Below are 21053 nucleotides of genomic sequence, written 5' to 3'. Positions count from 1 at the left end.
TTTCCCAGACCTCACAATGGGGCATCAGTGTCTCTGTTTTACTATTAGCTAAGGGCTGACTATGCTATTATTTACTAGAAGTTTAATTTAAATGAACTTGCTGCTTTACTGAAATGTAGCCAAAAGGAAACTTTTATGCCAATATCATAAGCTGAAAAGCCAGTATCACTTGTCTTTGTTCATTAACATACACATTTGAATTGTTCCAAAGTAAAAAAAAAAAAGAAATTCTTAAAGAACTATTTCAAACAAATAAAACAACCCCCCTAAAAACAGATTCCTTTCTGTATCCCCTAAAGTGATCTTGGGTACCATATTTTGGGAAATATTACTTTTCATGAAGCATTTTTCCACATCCAACACACTGGCCATTTACATGACATATGAGAATTTCTGATTTTTTCCTGTCCTCCTTCCCCAGGGTTGAAATGCTATATCCTATGAAAAATGACGTTTTTTTTCATTTCACCTAATTTGAATTTATTGGGGTCAACTCAGGATGGTACAGTGGAGCCACCAGGCTTTGCTGCCAGATACGCATTCTGCTGCCCTTGGGGGCTTGGCCCTTGATTGTTCTTATTTCACTGCACTCCTCTGTTGCTCACCCCTGGGTGAAGTTGCCATGACCTGCCTCTGAGCACATGAGATTTTTAAGATTTCTAAATCTGATTACCCAAAAAGATCAAGATAAGGACTCAGATGAATACTTGGGCTCACTGGGGGGAACATTCATTATTATGTACCATGCCATTGTTTCCAATTAGCCCTGGATTTGTGTTTTATGTTATGGAACATAAAGTATCTCTAAACATGCTAAGAGAATTTTTTCTTGTAAAATATCCTTCATAATTATATCATTGCTGCTGATTTATAATTTCCATTATGCACAAGTTTGCTGAGAGGTTCATAACTCTGCTTTAGTTTCCATAAAGTGCCTTTTTGGCAGGTGGATTGTTGAATTGGATGCAAATCCTATCTCTATATTAAGTGAAAACTTGTTAAGTCACTTTATTTAGATCAAGGAGAGATTTTGATCTGTTTTTGGAGAGGGTACAGACACTTTTTGATCTCTCCACTTCTGACAGTTATAGAAGGCTGTTTTACAAAGAGAAACTCAGGAGGTTTGCGTTCATCCACAGGAATAAGTAATGCTGAACACTGGAAGGCCCTCCTCCTTCTGGGATGCAGAGGAGCAGAACTGCTGGGCCACAGGGAGCTTAGCACCTGTTCTCCTGTGCTCTGCCAGGGAAGAGATGAAGCCTGCCTGTAACTGTGTCCTCTACCTGGGGTCCTGCCCTTCATTCTGTCCCCACTCCCTGGCCCCGGTCACCATAGTTCAGTTCTGGCATGGAATGGCCACAGCATCATTAGTTCTCGCCTCTTGCATAATTTGTTTGGAAAATCTCTGAGGTCTTTGTGAGAGGGACAGGGCCTCTGGCCAATCAAAGTGTCTGGTTACTCTGCCAGTGTCCCAAACTGTCAAGTGACTATGGCAAATAAAACAGTCACTAATCATGAAATATAAAATCTAAACATTCCATCCAGGGAATCCCCCAGAAGTCCAGTGGTTAGGAATCCATGCTCTCACTGCCGAGGGCCCAGGTTCAATCCCTGGTTAGGGAACTAAGATCCCATAAGCCATGAGACATGATTTAAAAAAAAAAAAAAAACAAATAAATAAAAAAATTAAAATTCCTTCCAGACTTTGAAAGACTACGAGCCAGAAAGTTTTTTTTTTTTTTAGGGGGCCAGTGATGTCAATGATAAAAGTGGTTTTCTGCTTTCCTCATGTAGGTCTTAAGTGGGTGAGAAGGGGAGGGTGGCTCTGACACCTTCTATTTGCATCTGTCCTTTTGAGCACTTTTGTTCCTGGTGACAGCAGCTCAGTGACCACACAAAAGAGCAGAGATACTGCCTGTGATCTGAGTCGTACATCTGTGCTCACATTTTGGTGTTTACACAGAGTAATTTCTATGAAGAAGAATTCGCACATTCCTCATTAACACACTAGTGATTCCTTCTTCCAACTCTAGATGCCAATGACCCATGTTTCAGGAGGCTGTGTTTACCTGGGCTGGTGCCTTTTGTCATTCTGTTTCATCTTCCTGGAAAATCCACTCCCTGTTTCAACTGCACATCTCAGACACCGTCTTTTTCAGGTTGGTTTTCCATCTCTCCCTACTTTAAACACCCATAGCACTCTGTGAGTCTCTTGTAGCGCTTCCCTGACTCTGATACTGGGGTTCTGTGTGGCCTGCGGTCTCTCCCCACTGGGCTGCTGTGTGCACCCTGCAAACAGGACCCGTGTCCTCTCACATCCTGTATCGCAACCCCCATCTCCTCCCCCAGAAGGCTGAGTACATTATTTGTTGAATTAAGCCAAATTGCATCTATCTTTGTTTTCCTGTTTTCTATTTTTTTCCTCCATTTGAAACCTTAGCTTCAGTCGTCACTAGTTCCTGGATATACCTTCTCTTTCTCCTCTTCTACCTCTTCATTTGTTGAGCATTTAATCTTGTACCTTCTAAGTGTCAGGCACTGGGCTAGGCACTGGGGGGGTGCAGAGGAGACAGTGTTACAGTGAACAAAACACTGTTTCAGGCGCCAAGGAGCCCTGGTCCAAGGAGAGGGATGGGGGTGTGCAGAGGCAGACTTCAAGAGGGCTGAAGGTGCAATGGAGAGAAGCCAGGGAGGGTTTCTCAGGGTGCCATGTCTAAGCTGAGACCCTCTGGCATGCTCATGTATTCCCTCTGCCTGGACATACCCTTTAACCCCGGGACCAAATCCATATGGCTGCCCTCCTCTTCATACCCTTGTCCTGGACGTGCCCTCCTGGTCCTCTGACATCTTGATGTCTCTTTTCATTGTCTGAGGCCATTGGCATTTGTCCTTGACATTTTCCCCTCATTCTTCCTGGCTTGGTTCTCAGCTCAATGCAGATGACTTTGAACCTATGTCTCTCAGCCTGCTGGATCCAGCCCTCTGGAAATTCTGCTTTCTCAAACTTTGGCACATTTAGAACATGGTATTTTCCTTTTGAATCCCAGTTCCTGAGACATTCAGAGGTTTTGGGCTGGAGCTGGGGAGAATGCAGGCTTTTTTTTTTTTTTTTTGTCTTTTTACATAACCTGCTACAAAGTTTGCCCTCGTCATGTTCTCCTTCTTAGACGTTCTTAGTGGTAGCAGAAGTACAATGGCTGGGCTCAAGCATTGAATTATGAGTATGAGACCCTTCCAAGATGTTATGTGACTGGTAATGTTTCTGACAACAGCTGTTTTCCCAGACCGGGCCCTAGAATGAGGACATGTGGGGCAGTAGCCCCAGTCAGCTCATGATAGACCTGTAGATGGAGTGGAAATAACCTTGTTGTTATAAACTACTGAGATTTGGGTTGTTGGCAACATACCTTATCCTGACTAGCACCCTGCTATGTGGAGTGAAGTCATATTTAGCACCTTTTCTATTTCAAGCATGCATTTGGGTTTTATAATAGCTCCCATATCCATGTCCACAAACTGTGTAGATGAAATTCCCTAAAGCAATAAGTTTCTCTTTAAACAATGGTTGAAAATATATACACATTGATGTCACTTGTTTTACACAATCCCTAGCTCAGTTGGTAAAGAATCCACCTGCACTGCAGGAGATCCTGGTTCAATTCCTGGGTCGGGAAGATCCCTGGAGAAGGGATAGGCTACCCACTCCAGTGTTCTTGGACTTCCCTTGTGGCTCAGCTGGTGAAGAATCTGCCTGCAATGCAGGAGACCTGGGTTTGATCCCTGGGTTGGGAAGATCCCCTGGAGAAGGGAAAGGCTACCCACTCCAGTATTCTGACCTGGAGAATTCCACGACAGTCCATGGAGTGGCAAAGACTCTGACATGACTGAGCAACTTTCACTAACCTGTGTGAGGGGCTTCCCAGGTGGCACTAGTGGTAAAGAACCCGCCTGCCAATGCAGGAGACAAAGAGATATGGGTCCGATCCCTGGGTTGGGAAGATCCTCTGAAGGAGGGCATGGCAACCCACTCCAGTGTTCTTGCCTGGAGAATCCCATGGACAGAGGAGCCTGGAGAGCTACAGTCCATAGGGTCAGAAAGAGTCAGACATGACTGAAGCAATTTAGCACAAAAGCACGCAACCTGTGTGAAATCAGAACAGGTTCCACACTTAATGAGTAAATGCATTAGGCAGGAGCCACACTTACTGTCGAGTTTGCCTTAAACTGCAGCTGTCTCTGCTGTCACACCACACACTGCATCCCATGCGCTGTTCTGAGTCTGCATCCATAGCACACGGAACCGGGCGGCAGCCTCAGGCTTTTTCGTGTCTGCTGTCACTCACTTTGACAAGTTAGAGTGGTGTTTCCACCGGTGTCAGCCCCTCCAATCTCTCTCATTCCTGTTCCAACCTGCCACCAGGTCCAACCTGCCACCAGAGTTCCAAGTCAGAAGAGCTCCTAATGGTCACACCTCTCAAAACTCCAAGACAGAGAAAGGGAAACCAGGTGGGCCCACTTCTAAGTGGCAGAGGACAGACACCTCGATTCCAGCCAAGGTCCGTCCTTGCAGATCCTGTTCCCTCAGCCCTGGAGACTGCTTCCTTTGCCTGAGGCCGGGTGGCTGACATCCCATCTTCAGGGCTAGTCTTCCTACTGCGTAACCCAGCCCCTGAGATTTAAAACTGCAACCAGCTCCTCTCACCTCTCTTAACTCTGCATCTTCCTCGCCTAACATCTTGCTCCATAGCACTTAGTTCCTTATCACATCCATCAGTCAGTCCAGTCGCTCAGTCATGTCTGATTCAGTCACCATTTACTAATTATTGTGTTTATTCTTTTTGTTCCTCCACAAAAGCACTGACATTTTTGTCTTTTGCGGGGAGGGTCAGTCTTTATTCGAAGTAAACAGAACAGTGGCTGGCACACAAAAAAAGATGCTTACTGAATATTTGTTGACTGAAATGAACAGGGTAGAGCCAGGTGCCTGTGATTTTGACAGGATCCCTGAGTGAGTCCAAGCAGAGTAGGGTAGAGAACCACTGTCCCATAGACCCTAGTTCACTGCTGATGTGTAGTAGTTCTTGCTCTTTTCTTGACAAGGACCTAAGTGGCCAAGCACGTTCTGGCTTATTCCTGCTTGTCAAGGACAGCATTCCTCCCACAGCTTTGGCAGAGCAAGCAAAGACAGTTGGTGCTATGGGAGCCCGTGATGACTGCTTTTCCCAGTGCTTGTATTCTAAACGGACACATACCGAAAAAGAACAGATCATGGTGACACAGAATAACTCTTAGTGACTAGTAAGTTTGGAATGAAAGTAGAGAATGCATTTTTTTCTCCTAGTTAAATTTTTGGAGCAGAGGTCTCCCTGGCTTCCTGAGGCTGTCAGGAGAGCTTCTGATACCTGTTGTAGTATTGCTCTTGTCCCAAGCATCTGAGTAGCAACAAGGAGACACAGTGCCATGACATCATCTGTCCTTTGCAAGAGAAGACACATCATAGTTGGCAAGCACGTAGACTCTATTTATAAAAACACTTTACTTAGATATGATTGCCATGTAAAAAAAGCTGTACCTACTGATGTATACAACTCAGTGAGTTTGGAGATAAATATACACCCCTAAAACCATCACAACAATCTAAGCCATAGGCATATTCATCACTTCCCAAAGTTTCCTCTCACCCCCCTTATTTTTTTATTATTATTCTTATTTTTGTGGTAAGAACACTTAATGTAAGATCTATCCTCTCAGCAGTTTTTGAGTAAAATATTGTCAGCAGCAGGCACTGTGTTGTGTGGATTTCCAGAACTTATCTTCATAACTGAAACTTTGTAACCTTTGACCATCGCTTCCCTATTTACCCCTCTTTCCAGCCCCTGGCAAACACCGTTTGACTCTGTGCTGGCTTAGATGGTACAGAACCCAGCTGCAATGCAGGAGACCCAGGTTCAATCCCTAGGTCAGGAAGATCCCCTGGAGAAGGGAATGGCTACCCACTCCAGTGTTCTTGCCTGGACAAGTCCATGGACAGAGGAGCCTGGCGGGCTACAGAGCAGGGGTCACAAAGAGTTGGACACGACTGAGTGACTAACACTTTAACTTCTACGAGTTTGGCCTTCTTAGATTTCACGTATAAGTGATACTATATGGTATTTGTCTTCCTCTGTTAGGATTATTGGGGAAGGCAATGGCAACCCACTCCAGTACTCTTGCCTGGAAAATCCCATAGTTGGAGGAGCCTGGTGGGCTGCAGTCCATGGGGTCGCCAAGAGTCAGACACGACTGAGCAACTTCACTTTGACTTTTCACTTTCACGCATTGGAGAAGGAAATGGCAACCCACTCCAGTGTTCTTGCCTGGAGAATCCCAGGGACGGGGGAGCCTAGTGGGCTGCCGTCTATGGGGTCGCACAGAGTCGGACACGACTGAAGCGACTCAGCAGCAGCAGCAGTTGGGCTTATTTCACTTACCATAATGTTGTCATAAATGGCTCCCTTTCTTTCTTTTTTAAAGGGTGAATAATATTCCTTCAGCTGTATATACCACGTTTACTAATCTATTCATCCATTGATGGACATTTAGGTTGGTTTCATATCTTGGCTCTCGTGAATAATGTCGTAATGAACATGAAAGTGCAGGTATCTCTGAGATGCACATAGACTCTGAAGAAAACTTTAAATTCTTTTTAATGTTTTTAAAGAGTACCATTTGTTCATATTTTGGGGTCTGATTTGTACTAGTCTTGTGTATTTTTAATCTGTTTTCCACATTCATTCCTTGTGTGTGTGTGTCCTTAGTCACCCATTTGTGCCCGACTCTTCACAATCCCATGGACTGTAACCCGCCAGGCTCCTCTGTCCATGGGGATTCTCCAGGCAAGAACACTGGAGTGGGTTTCCATGCCCTCCTCCAAGGGATCTTCCCAACCTAGGGATTGAACCCAGATATAGGCGGAATCATCTCTACCATCTGAACCACCAGGAAAGCCCAAGAATACTGGAATGGGTAGCCTATCCCTTCTCCAGAGGATCTTCCTGACCCAGGAATCGAACTGGTGTCTCTGGCATTGCAGGTGGATTCTTTACCAGCTGAGCTATTAGGGAAGCCCATATTCATTCCTTATTTTTTCTTTAATCAATAGACAATTTTTTAGAGCAGTTTTAGATTTATACTAAATTCAGCAGATAGTAGGGAAAGTTCCCATATATGCTTTTCCAGCACACACAGTTTCCCTTATAATTAGCCTCTTGCATTAATGTGGTATAATTGCTAAAACTGATAAATCAGTATTGATACATTATTATAAACTGAAGTGCATAAATTACATTAAGGTTCACGCTTTATGTCGTATATTTTCTATGGGTTTTGACAAATGCATAATATCATGCATCTACTATTATGCTATCATAGAGAATAATTTTACTGCCTTAAGAATCTCCTGTGCCCCACTCATTTCTTTTCTCCCTTCCATCCCCAAACTCCCGGCCACCACTGATCTTTTTACTGTCTCTATGTGTGGCAGTGAAGCTACTCAGTTGTGTTCGACTCTTTTGTGACCCCAGAACTGTAGCCTGCCAGGCTCCTCCATCTATGGGCTTTTCCAGGCAAGAATACTGGAGGGGTTTGCCATTTCCTTCTCCAGGGAATCTTCCTGACCTAGGGATCGAACCCGGGTCTCCCACACTGCGGGCAGACTCTATCATCTGAGCCACCAGGGAAGTCCCTACTGTCTCTACAGTTTTGCCTTTCTCGTAATGTCAAATAACTGGAATCGTATACTGTGGTGCCGTCTCCAACTGGCTTCCCTTACTTAGCACTCTGTATCTCAGGTTGTTTCATGCTTTTTTTTTGAGGCTTGATCAGTCATTTCTTTTTATCACTGAATACTATTCCATTTTACAGATTACCGTAATTTATCTGCTCACCTTTTGAAGGATACCTTGGTTGCTTTCAGCTTTTAGCAATTATGAATAGAGTTGCTATAAACATTCATGTGCATAGTCTTACCATACTATCCAGCAGTCACACTCCAAGGTATTTAACCTCGTGAGTTAAAAACTAATTTCTGCAGATTTCTGTGCAGACATTAGTTTTTTTTTTTTTTTTTTTAATAGTCAGATCTTTATTTAAAAATCCACTCTGCCAACTTAGCGTTTTCCACCAACTCAAGGAGCAGAAACCTTCACAGGCTTCACAATTTTTTGCTTAGGTGCTGCCTTTGTGGGAGCCTTTGCAGCAGCCATCGCTGTCTTTTTAGATGCTTGCTTAGCCTTTTTTGCTTCCTTGGCAGCCCTGATAACGTGTTTTCGTTGAGCCTTCCTAACTTCAGGTTTCTGATTCCTCTTGGCCATTATATCAGCAAGAGAAGCACCAGTTATGGCCCTTTGGAATTTGACTGCACGGCGAGTTCTTTTTTTTTAAATTTCTTCCGACTGTCCCTTTCTGTGTTTTCTTCTGTAGAGGACAGTCCAGTTGATCTGATGAGGATTCCTCTTGGAAAGGAATGCCGACTCACATTTTGCATTAAGAAACTGGAAAACCTTCCCGTCGGTCCGGGCGTAGCGCCTCCCGTGTCCTGGGTAGGTCTTGTACCCGCTGAGACTGCACAGCTCGACCTTCATGGCTGCAGTGGTGGGCCAGACATTAGTTTTTAACTCCTGAGGTTAAATACCTTGGAGTGTGACTGCTGGATAGTATGGTGAGACTATGTTTAGCTTTGTAAGAAAATGTCAAACTGTATTCCCAAGTGGCTATACCATTTTGCATTCCCACCAACAATGAATCACAGTTCTTGTTTCCCCACCTCCTTGTTAGCATAGCATTTAACACTGTCTGTTCTTTGGATTTTGGTCATTTTTAAAGGTGTGGAGTTAATTTGCACTCTCTAGTGACATGATATTAAGCATCTTTTCACATGCTTATTTATCATTTGCATAACTTATTTGGTGAGGATCTGTTCAGATCCTTTGATCATTTTTAAACTCAGTTGTTTGTTTTCTTATTGTTGAGTTTTAAGAGCTCTTTGCATATTCTGGATATAATCCCATTCTAGGTATGCATTTTAAAGCTGTTAAAATATAACAACTTTATTGAGATATAATTTGCAAACTTTACAATTCAACCTTTTAAAGTGTGTAATTTAATTGTTTAATATATTTAGAATTGTGCAAACATAACCACAACCAATTTTAGAACATCATCACCTCAAGAAAAAACCCATGACTATTAGCAGTCACTCCCCATTTCCCCCCAACACCTCTACCCTTAGGCAACCACTGCTTTACTTTCTGTTTCTGTAGAGTTGCCTATTCTGGACATTGCATGTAAATAAAATCATATAATAGGTGATGTTCTGTGAATGGCCTCTCTTATTTAGCATAATTTTTAAGGTTCATCTGTGTTATAGGTTTTATCAATACTTTACTTCTTTATATGGCTGAATAATATTCAATTGTATGTGTGTATCATATTTTGTTTATCATTCATCAGTTGATGGATATTTAGGTTTTTCCCACTTTTTGACTATTATGAATAAAATTGCTGTGGACATTTGTATACAACTTTTTGTGTGGACATATGTTTTCATCTCTCTTGAATATATACCTAGGAGTGTAACTTCTGGATCATATATGGTAACACTGTGTTTAACTTTCTGAGGAAATGCCAACTGTTTTCCAAAATGGCAGCACAATTTAATGTACCACTATCAACATGTGAAGATTTCCATTTCTCCATATTCTTGTCAACACTTATTACTGCCCATCTTTTTATTAAGGTCATCTTAGCGAGTGTGAAGTGGTATCTCACTGTGATTTTGATTTGCATTTCCTAATGACTAATGATGTTGAGTATCTTTTCATGTATTTATTCACCATTTGTATGTCTTTTCTGGAGAATTATTCTCTGTCCATTTTTAAGCTGAGTTGTTTTTCTTTTTGTTATTTAGCTATAAGAGTTATTTATATATTCTGGAAACTAGACCATTATCAGATCTACAACTTGGAAACATTTTTTCTCACTTGCTGCATTGTCTTCTTACTTTCTCTTTGAATCACAAAAGTTTTTAATTTTGAAGAAGTCTAATTTGTCAATTTTCCTTTTGTTGCTTCTGCCTAACCCAAAGTCTTAAAGATTAACACCTATGTTTTATTATCAGAGATTTATAGTTTTAAACTTTACATTTAGGTCAGTGATCAATTTTGAGTTAATTTTTACACGTGGTGCATGAGAGGAAGGGGTTCCGTTTCATTCTTTTAGATGTGAATATCCAGTAACCCCAGGGTCATCTGTTGAAATGACAGCATGTAGACTCTTAATGAAAAAGCGAATGTTACATTCGAAAGAGGCAGAAGAAAACGTAGCCAGTCCTTCTGACTTCATGTTTTCCTTTGGGGACACCAAAGTGATGGTGAGTCACTCTGGTGATGAATAGTCACTCTGAAGTCAAGTGCTATGGTGGCCATGACCAACTGACCCCATCTTTCAAGGCTCATCTCCTCTATTTCACACCAATTTCCTTCATCTTCTGGCGCACTTAGAACAGAACAGAATCTCCATGAAAGGTCCTGATAGGTCTAGCCTGACCCAGTCTTTGAGTATTTCTCATGGAATCCTGGATCAACTGCTGCCCTCTCTCTATTTAGATACCTCCTAGTAAGAGGAAACTCACTAGTTTCTAAGTTACAAAGTGCAACTGGTGGGTGGCTTGATAATGATAATAATAGCAACACCAACACCAACAACTATTTTTTAAGCCCTTTAATTTTGATGATACATCATAGTTTAATTCTTCTAACAACCACTCTCTTGTTTTCCTGTTGCAGCAACCCTGGAAGCAATGGTTGGAAATGGTGGAGCGATAAGGTGAGAGGTGTCTGAATGCCTAAATTCACTGCAGGGCAAATAGCTACTTTGGCCTGCATTTAACCTTGCGTGAGCAAGATACAAACTTCATGTTAGGCCTCTGAGACTTCAAGGTTGGTTTGTTCTTGTAGTGTAGACTAATCCCATCCTGAGCGTTAAAGCTGAGTACTGTAACTGCTTCCATTTATTTTCCTCTTGATAAGAGTTCTGCCTTCTAGGGTTATACAGGTGTACACAAGCATATGCCACGTAATCTCAGTTTCTGATACTTGCCATGTTGTTTTATTTGTTATTGTCTCCTGTGTGCTGATCTCATGGCACTGATTAGTTATAATCTCCTTAGCAGGTCAGAGATTATGTTTTATATTTCTTCTTTATCCTGGCTGCTCTAGGCACAAAATTAGTGCTAAAGCAGTGCTAGTTAACTGTTGAATCTATATTACCCATGAAAAACTATTTATATTTACTCTGGCTTTTAAAGGTTAATATTAATTAGACTTTTAAATTCAGTTGAAGGCTTTATTCTATTTATAAGTCTAGCACATTTTAGTGATTACTTTAAAAATAATAATTTGGCCCCATTTATAGATTCCATTAAATACTTTGAACTATTTAAAACAGCATTTATAAATGTAATATACTCTATTTCCTTTTAAAAGTACTTCAATTATTTAACTGATAAACCCTTCCAAGTACCTAAGTAATTTTTATAAATCTAATAAATTAAACAAATAGATATGGTGAACTTAATTCTTCTGAAATGTTTCACTACTATATATAAACTTGGTAATATTTCTACTTAAAAATTATAAATCTAATCAATTACCTGATTACACATTTTTAATACAAACACAAATTTATAGAAAGTTTGAAAGTACAATTTAAAGAACTTTTTTCCAAACCATTTGAGAGTAAGTTGCCAATCTGATGCCCCATCACTTCTGAATATTTAGTGTGTGTTTTTCTACAAACAAGGACATTCTCCTGTGTAACACAACAGAGCCATTAAAATCAGGAAATGAACACTAATATATTCACCATTAACTCCTCAGACTTCAAAAGAATTTTGTCCATAGTCCTAATGATGTCCTTTATAGCACACAAATCAAACTCAGAATCATGTGTTCACTGCTAGCCCTAGAATCATTTCTTCCTCCAAGAAGCCATGGAAAAAGTAGTGTTTAGAAGCCAAGATCTGGGCCTTAGGCGAGCTCTGTGCCACTGGGGTGATGCTGCTCTGGGTCCTTGCAGTAGATAGAAATAGAGGGAATTCTAGCTTCCATTACATTTAATATGTTTCTCTATTTGACTCATACCTAAGTACACAATTAATCTTTCCCACCTGGGCTACCTCTTCTGTTCTCTGCTGAGATTCTGACGCTCTACCCTGAGCTTCTCCTGCAGGGCTCCCCGCTCATCCTGCTGGGGCTCTGATGCTCTGCCTTGGGCCGCTGCAGCCCCTCACTCTTTCTGAAAGCACGACCAATTCTCATTCGAGGTAGCTGTGCCCTATAACGTTGGCACAAACACTGAATTAGTGAACCAGTCTTCAGGGAAATACAGAATTAGGTTCCCGAGAGCCTCTGGTCATAATGGGTTGTCACCTGATCCATACATACCTAGTTTTATGTGTATTTCTGTTTAAAGTACTTTATTTAATAGATACTGTTGATTCACTAACATTGAACTCACAACCAATGGCACTATAATCCACTCCTGCATGAAATTTATCTTCATGTTTTCTCTGTGAGGCACATCAGAGCCTTCTTGCTCTCAGGAAGAGTGGACAGCACTTCAGCACTACACTTGAGGAACCGACCATTTTAAAAAGAGAAAACAGCAACCAAAGGGGTAAAAATGGAAGAAGTTGGCACTTAATACAACCAGAAAGGACACTTATTTAGAGTTGAAGCTGAAACGAGGAGGCATCACACTAGCTTGTTCAGCCTCAGCTGAGAAGGTGAGCTTGTGGTGACTCAGACTTTTCACCTTTGTAACCACTCGCCCAGGCTCACAGGAGCCAGCTGCACAAGCACTTCCCAACCCCACATTCTGAGCCTCCACCAAGTAGTTTGAAATTGACCATGGTGAGTGTATTTACACCACAGAAATCTGCAAATGCTACAAGCCAGGGCTTTTTTTTGAGAACTGGTTGTTCAGCTTTAACCATCACACCATGGCTGGAACCCCATTTATAGCTGCTATACCGATAACTTCAAAACCCCAAAAGGGACAACTCATGTAGCCAGAGACCCTTCCATCCCCTACTCACAAAAGTCTCCAACCCTTCTATCACTTGTGCGGATACTGCCTTTCTTTGTCTCTAAAGAGTGGTCTCCAACCTTTTTGGCACCAGGGACCAACTTTGTGGAAGGCAATCTTTCTAGGGACTGGGGATGGGGGGGATGGTTTCAGGATACTTCAAATGCATTATGCTTATAGTGCACTTTAGTCTAATCTAATGCTGTTGCTGATCTGACCAGAGGTACTGACTGGTCCACGGTCCAGAGGTTGGGGACCCTGTCTTAAAATATGTAACTTTTGGAATTCCCTGGTGGTCTAGTGGTTAGGGGCCTTCCCTGGTGGCTCAGATGGTAAAGAATCCGCCTGTAATGTAGGAGACCCTGGTTCGATTCCTGGGTCCGGAAGATCCCTGGAGAAGGGATGGGTTACCCACTCCTGTATTCTTGGGCTTTCCTGGCGGCTCAGCTGGTAAAGAATCTGCCTGCAATGCGGGAGACCTGGGTTCAATTCCTGGGTTGGAAAGATCCCCAGTATTCTTGCCTGGAGAATTTCCATGGATTCTCCTCCCCCAGAGGGGCCTGGTGGGGTACACTCCATGGGGTTGCAAAGAGTCAGACATGATTGAGTGACTAAGCACAGCACAGCACAGCCAGTGCTTAGGACTTCACGCTTCCCACTTCAGGGGGCACGGGTTTGATCTCTGTCCGGGAACTAAGATCCTATATACCGCACGGTTTGGGGAAAAAAAAAAAAAGTAACCTCAACTCTAAAGATTTACTTTGATGGATTCCCATCTTCTTTCACCTTCCTAGGACTGTGCAACTCTTACAACAATGGAAATAAAATCTGATTGAGTCTAGGCCATTTTTCTCAGCTTTGTCCCATTCAGTCATGACCTTCAGGTCATTCTACTTCCCCACCCCCCTTTCCCCAGCATCCAGCCCGAAATCCTCATGTTATAAACTTTCCTCATTTCTTTTTTCCTGTTTAGGATCCAGATGAAGGCTCCTTTTGCAGACAAGCCCCCTGGCTTGACAGCTTGGAGCACAGGCAGCCCCTCCCCCATCTGCAGGTCTCCTTAAGCAGAGTGAGCCAGTTCCCTTAACACCTGGCACCAGCATGTGGACAAAGAACTCATGCTGTTGTGCTGAGCCTGGTGACTTAGGCTGTAAAACTGTAGTCCAAGTTGTTAAACCCAGATTCAGGTAGACAGCCAAACAGGGCCAAGGCTGCCCTGAATCTGGGTTTTGGCAGACAGAGCAGTTTCCCCATCTGTGGAGCCTTAGTGTGGCCTTTCTCTCTAGGAGGCAATGCCAGTATAATTTATTGGGCCATAATTGTTGAAAGGAACAGTCCTTCAGGCCATTCATTCAGGCCAAAAATGTTTCTTTATTGAGCATTCTCAGTGTTCTCAGCCTTGTGCTATGTGGGGCGCGCATGCGTGTGTGTGTGTGTTAAGGGGAGACTCACAAAAAAAGGCCAAAATCCAGTCCCTCTTCTGTAGCTTACCAGTCAAGCAACAACAGAAAGCAGAACATGCTAAGGCCAGATAAGTGGTAGAAACAGTAAATGCTAAAGAATTTAAAACAAGAACTTCTCACAGTAGACTTGAATTTCACAGGGTTTTAAGGATGAATGGGATTTAGTCAGTGAATGGCAAGGTGAGGGCTTCTTACCTGGGAGATGAGCTCATAGAATGAGCACAAAACGTCCTGGGACACATCCAGGGAGTGGCAAGTTGTAGGCAGAGAGTTCCTAAGGTGAAGGCCCCTGGGGAAGTTCTCCCGATGGAAGAGCTGAAGCTGTGGGCAGACAGGAGGTGGGAGAGAACCTTAAATCACAGGCAAAGGAGTGTGAACTCCATTCTGCAAGAAAGAGGAAACGTTGACAGTTTTCAAGGAGAGGAACAGCATGATCTGGTGTGTGTCATATGGAGGCAAAATTGAGATTTCAACTCTCACCATTGGAGCTATTTTCTCTAAGAGGAGCTTTAGCAATATGCCAAGGTTTCCAGGCTGAGGGGGTCACGAGTGAAGGACAAAGGCTGGAGATATTTCCAACTTCCAACTGTGCTCACTGGGTTGTTCTTCCTGTCCAGTCACTACCTATAGAATGTGTCAGATATAATAATGTGATTCATATCAATAACAAAGTACTAAGTATATAACTGTAAAAGTAATAAATGTAGGTAAAATTCATTGAACAATTCCTATGTGCTAGACCCTGAGCTAAGCATCCTATAGGTATGATTTTGTAAAGTACTCATGTTAACTCGCTTTAGTAGACACTATCATCCTCATTTTACTTAGAGAAAACTAAAGCACAGAGAAGTGAAGGAATTTGCCCAACGTCACACAGCCAGGAAGTAGACGGGGAAAGATGAGATCCCAGCAGTGCCTGGACTCTGCCTACACTGTACGTATTCACTTCTGAAATGAAACACTTCCTCTGTGGAGCAGTCCCCAGGGTATCTGGGCAAGATGGCAAGTGAGGGCTGGATATCAATCCAGGTAGATGACTTAATAAGTGGCTGAAGGACCAGGTTCAGAGGGGGCTGGGGAATGAATTCAGAATGCCTCAGAGGGTAGTTTCTAGTGATGTCACAGCCTCTAACTGTTCAATTACTTTAGTGTGGAATTAATTAATTGATTGCAAACGGATGGCCCACAGGACACTTGTTCTATAGATACTTTTATCCCATATGCTGGTAAAAAATAGAGTCTGTGTTTTGAAATCAGTAGACTTTAAAAAAAAAAATCCAGAATTCCAGATTTTAAAAGAAGCTGGTGATCAGGTCATAGTGTATTTGCATTCCTGTAGAGCAACAGTCAGCTGAAGTAAGTAGTAGCTGCTCCTCTGCCAAGGGACTCTTGTTCCCCTGTTCACAGAGCCCACATCACTCAGGGTGTACACTTAAAACCAGCCCCATTGATCCACTCCTGGGCCTCTACAGGTATTTGACTTTTGAAGTCCTGATGACAGATGCTTTCCCAAATTATCACAGATGAAGTGAAAGTGAGAGGGATAGCAAGAAAATGGACAAAAACATCAAGATCCAGAAAGACCTAGTTAACAGATGTGCATCTTTAATAGAGATAAACGTCTTGTAATTTTCTATTACAAGATAAACCTTTAATAGAGATAAATGTCTTGGAATTTTCTATTAAAGTGACTGCATTAGTAGGGACACAGAGATATGGCTTAACAGTAGTAAGTTTAAGAAAAGCCCCACAAGTTTTAGCTGATGAAAGCCTCAATGTGAATCAATAGTATAATGTGAGTACCAAAAAAGGCTGTGATTTTAGGCTATGTTAATAAAAGTATAGGACAAATATTTGGCTTCCCTGTAACAGGGATTAGATGTACTGCATAGCCTCCCAGGAAGAGTATGAATTAATTTCACAGAGTAGAGCCTAAGTGAGGAACGACATTGGCGGAGTATTAGGAAGCTGCTCAAAGCCACTCAGAAACAGAAGAGCTGTTCAGGGGCTAGTGTGTTCTCTGGAAACTGGAGTGTTCAAGCATGAACAGAATGACCACTGGGTAAAAAATGGGGCAGCAAGAGAACCATCAGAGGATGGTGGGTCTTAAAAAAAAATCTCAGGTCCATTTTGATGCTCAACATTCCATGGTTCCAGGTACTAGATGTCTTTTTAAAGAAAGGAAAACGAGTATTAAGCTATTTGTGCCATTTCATATGTGGTGGGTGCTAGTTTAGAAGAAAGCACTGGTTAACTGTGAAAGCATATGGCAATATCTCTGAGAGCCAAGCAGGCCCTGCCCTAATCTCATCCCCTGAGGTCTTCAGATTAAGTTGGGCTGAAGGTGGCATTTTGTTCCATCACCTAGGTTTGTGGGATGGCTGAACTTGCAACGGAGACATGACACACACTGAGGAGAAACAGAGGTTTTGAAGAATTGACAGCTGCCACGTACAACAGTTTGCCAGTCACTGAGGGGCACGGGTCGGGGTGGGGGAGCTGCACAGTCTCAAACCAAATCTGGAAGTCTGCTCTCTGACAACACTTTGTAACCGCTGGGCTAGCAATGAGTCTGTAGTATCCAATACACATAATCAGCACACAGGAGTTGATGCTCTACAGTGGAAAAGAACACAGGTCCTGGCGTCAGACAGCCTGGGTTCAAAGCAGGATGCAGGTTACTCATGTGTAAAAGGATAATAACACCTATGTACCGGATGATTTATATGTATATGTGTGTGTGTGTATACATATAATGTGTGTCTGTATTTAGTAGATGATCAACAGAAAATGACCAAGGACTTATTTTTCTTTACAGGTATTTTTAAGACCAGACTTGTTTTTCTTTTTTCATTCTATTGTGGGTTTTTGCCTGTGAAGCAGCTTAGACTGTAGCAACTTTGGCACTTTGAAAAAACACATGTTGAGGAGACTGGATGGAGGGATTAGAAGATGTGAGTGCACATTATGGGTAGGATCAACCCCCCACCCACATGCAGAGAGCACTGGCAATCTTAGTAAGAAAGCCCTTATTCGCCACCCAACTCAGTTATCTCCTGTAAGAGGCACCCCAGGAGGAATTTCTGTCACCGGCTCCTCAGAGTGTCACCTTTGGGTCCTCAAACATGCCAAGCATATCTCTAGCCAGGACTTTTTTCTTGCTGTTTCTTGTGCCTGAAACTCTTGCCTCAGATGTGTGTGTGACTCAACCTTCATTCAAATACTGCCTTGTCAGAGGAAACTTGTCTAAGCAGTCTATCTAGGATAGCATCTTTCCCCTTGTCCTGATTTATCTTTCTTACCCTGAAAACCACATGATACATGATGTAATTATTTATTATTGTTCCTGTCTCACTAAGTGTGTGCTCCACGAGAGCAGGGAGCCCATCCCCGGGACCTGGAACTTGTTGGTATATATTAGGTCTCGAGGAACATTTTTTGGGTCATGTGGTTTACAATGGCTTCCTCGATAGCTTTATTGCTTCCCAGAAAACGTCTACCCTAAACCACCCTGAGATCACTCTGAGTAATGGATCTGTAGCCAAACAGCAATTCCTACACAGAGAACACTAACCACTTGGCGCTGGGACTGGCCTGTTTTGTGCTTGGCTCTTCTACCTTTTGCTTCTCTGCTGCTGCTAAGGCTAAACAGTAATGGGCAGAGACCGAGAACAGGAGCAGGGGCCCCTAAAAGAATGAGACACTGATTCCCATAATGGGGGACAGGACCAAGTGCCCTGCTTTTATAGAGCCACACAGAATAATCCTTGCTAATAGGCAGAACTTACCATCCTCTCTTTCAATTGTCCAACTGTCTAGCACCACAGAGCTGGCAAAGCTGTTTATAGATAGGCTTTGATACCCTATCCACAAAGTCGGTCCCTGGTGCCAAAAAGGTTGGAGACCACTCTTTAGAGACAAAGAAAGGCAGTATCCGCACAAGTGATAGAAGGGTTGGAGACTTTTGTGAGTAGGGGCTGGAGTCTACTTTTGACTGCACCACTGAAGGTAAGACTTGAGTGTGTCTCATCAATATGCAGCCATTGCAGTTCACTCACATGGAAGATCATGTTTACTCCTCTGGCCCTCTACAGGGCTGAGTCCATGGAAGCAATTCTTCATCAGCAGTTCCCATTCTATCTAAACTTGTATTTCAAAGCTGTGTTTGGCATAGAGATAAACTTAACTGGTTTGAAGGGTGGCTTTGTGTGTTGGCATTTGGCCTTGCTAGGCAGTGGGAGCTTTTGAGCTGACAATTCAAACAGCTATCTTCTGATGGAAAGTGGTCACATGGATAGGGCTGTGGGTCAAATGAAGAAACATTTTTGGATTAATATGAATGGAATTTTTTTTTTTGCATGACGTTGATTTTAAAAATCTGATAAAAAAGCAGCTCACAGGGTGGGGGAGTGAGGGCTGAAAAATAACATTTGGACTTTAAGATAATTAACTCAGCACTCAGCTATCTTATGTATCCTCCATTTGTCCTTCACAACTTGCAGCCTGTGCCACATGGCAAGCATTTCTCCTTGTCACTAGGGCTTGCCGGCTCGGGCACGGAGAACGGAGTGCGTCCCCCCTGGAAACTCCTTTCCTTCAGGATGCGGGGTGATGGAAATGTGGTGAAAATATGTGTTTGGTGAGTCAGTGCATTTACTGCCCATTTACTGAACCAGAAAAATGGCTGAGGCCCAGACAGGAGACAGGCGGAGATCATAACCTTTTATTAAGGACCTTCCGGCAGGTTATAAACCAACTCTGGAGAAAGCATACACACCTGTTTCCATCTTTGTGACTCACTCAGTAAGATGGTGGGTCCAAGAGTCATTCTCCTGGCCCTAGAAAGTGCCTGGCACAGGATACTCAATAATGGTTGCTTAAAAGAATTAAATGATCACAAAACAGAATTTCAGAAATGGAGGGACTTCAGAGATCGAGTCCAAGAACCTGATTTCATAGAGAAGTGTGTGAAGAGCTGAAATAATCTGCCTAAGATCCCATAAGGCTGACAGCCACCAACAATCAGGGCTTTTGGTTCCTTGCCAGACCTTTTTCCACTAGAAAAACAAACATTTCAGAGCTGGAAGTGGTCTTGGCACTCGTGAAATTGCTTTATGTTTTGTGTGTCTGTGTGTAAATGTGAGTATGTTCTGGGTCACAACTGATTTCTTTCAGCTTGTGGTATAAAAAAAGAAAAAAAGGAAGTTGTCTTTCTAATGCTCTCATTTTACAGATGAGAAGACTGAGGTCCACAGTCAGGACTCTGGGGTTCTCCTGAGTCAAAGTGCCAGGCTCTCCAGAGCTTAGCCAAAGTGCCTGTTGGGAGGAGAGACTATGTCACCCGATCACAGTAAAACACTCCACGAGGACCTTGAGCTTGTGGCAGTGCTTATTAGCACAGTCAGTGCTCAGAAAGTGTTGAATGAGAATAGTACTAAGGGTGTTTTGAGGTGGGCCATGTAAAGAACAGTTACAACATTACAATGTCAAAATACACTTTAGCAGAACACTTACATCTAAATGTGTTTCCAACTATCCAGGCTGTGTACATTTATTTCAATATGCTGTTGCTGTTCAAAATCCTTCTGAAAGCTTTCCTTTGGCATTTCCTCCTGAGTTCTTGAAGTCCTATAAAACCAAGGTCCCATTACTTTAGAGCCACATCTTCTTTTTGACTTAAACACAACTTTTTCAGTAAAATTTCCTGTCATGTTCATCATATTTATTCAAAGATGTTTATTACATGTCTTTTGTAGGCTCGTATTACTGACTTCAACTCTGTATGAGCAGAGCATATTCACTGAATGCCAGGCATTGTATTTATAAGTACATTTTATAAATGATTCATTTGATCTCCCTCAACAACTTTAAAGGGTCAGTATAGAAACTGAGGCTTAGAGAGAGAAAACTGTCCCATAACACAAAGCTGGGAAGAGATGGATTTACATCCAGGTCTGACTTTAGAGTTCAATGGCTTCAACATTCTGGTATTTACCAAGTTAGAATGTACTCTTCAACATAATTTTTAAGGGCTCTGTGGTATTCCATTGTACACATGGACTGATGTACCAAAACAGCCTTCTTCTGTAGAACATTTCTATTATCTCCATTAATAACTTTTTAAAAATTCTTTGATGAATATCCCTGGATATAGATCTTTACACGTGTCCCTTGATCTTTTCTTCAGAAGAAAATTCTAGATACATGTTTTTAAGGCTTTTTAACTGCCTTCTGCAGTATATGAGGTCATTGCTTCCCAGTAGCTATACTATTTTCATTACTGTCAATTTGGGATATATAAAAAGATAACTTCATATGTTTATTAGTGAGGAAAACATTTCTTTTTTTCATTTGTATTCTACTTTTATGAATTGCCTTTTGTTGCATTTTTTAAAAATTGAGATATATGTCTTTTCCCTTCTGTTTTGCACGTTTTTTTCTTTTTTTAATGATTTCATTTGTTTT

At 42.3% G+C, this 21053-nt stretch overlaps 1 long non-coding RNA gene and 1 pseudogene across 2 annotated transcripts; both read right to left on the bottom strand.

Annotated features, from left to right (window-relative positions):
* Positions 1-8132: 8132 nt before the first annotated feature.
* Positions 8133-8630, bottom strand: LOC113885443 (annotated as a pseudogene).
* A 5893-nt stretch (positions 8631-14523) lies between these two features.
* LOC113885442 lies at positions 14524-20973 on the bottom strand. 2 transcript variants are annotated; one of them, XR_003509212.1, is made up of 3 exons: positions 20103-20973; positions 15069-15212; positions 14524-14972 (listed from the first exon to the last, which is right to left on the bottom strand). It is a non-coding gene; the product is annotated as an uncharacterized LOC113885442 (long non-coding RNA). The 2 variants fall into 2 exon arrangements; XR_003509213.1 differs by having other exon boundaries at positions 14524-14909.
* Positions 20974-21053: the final 80 nt, after the last annotated feature.

Source organism: Bos indicus x Bos taurus, chromosome 28 (assembly GCF_003369695.1).
Source record: "Bos indicus x Bos taurus breed Angus x Brahman F1 hybrid chromosome 28, Bos_hybrid_MaternalHap_v2.0, whole genome shotgun sequence".
In the NCBI taxonomy this organism is placed as follows: Eukaryota; Metazoa; Chordata; class Mammalia; order Artiodactyla; family Bovidae; genus Bos; species Bos indicus x Bos taurus.
Note: the sequence above shows the minus strand (reverse complement) of the source record. Positions and strands in the feature narration are given on the sequence as shown.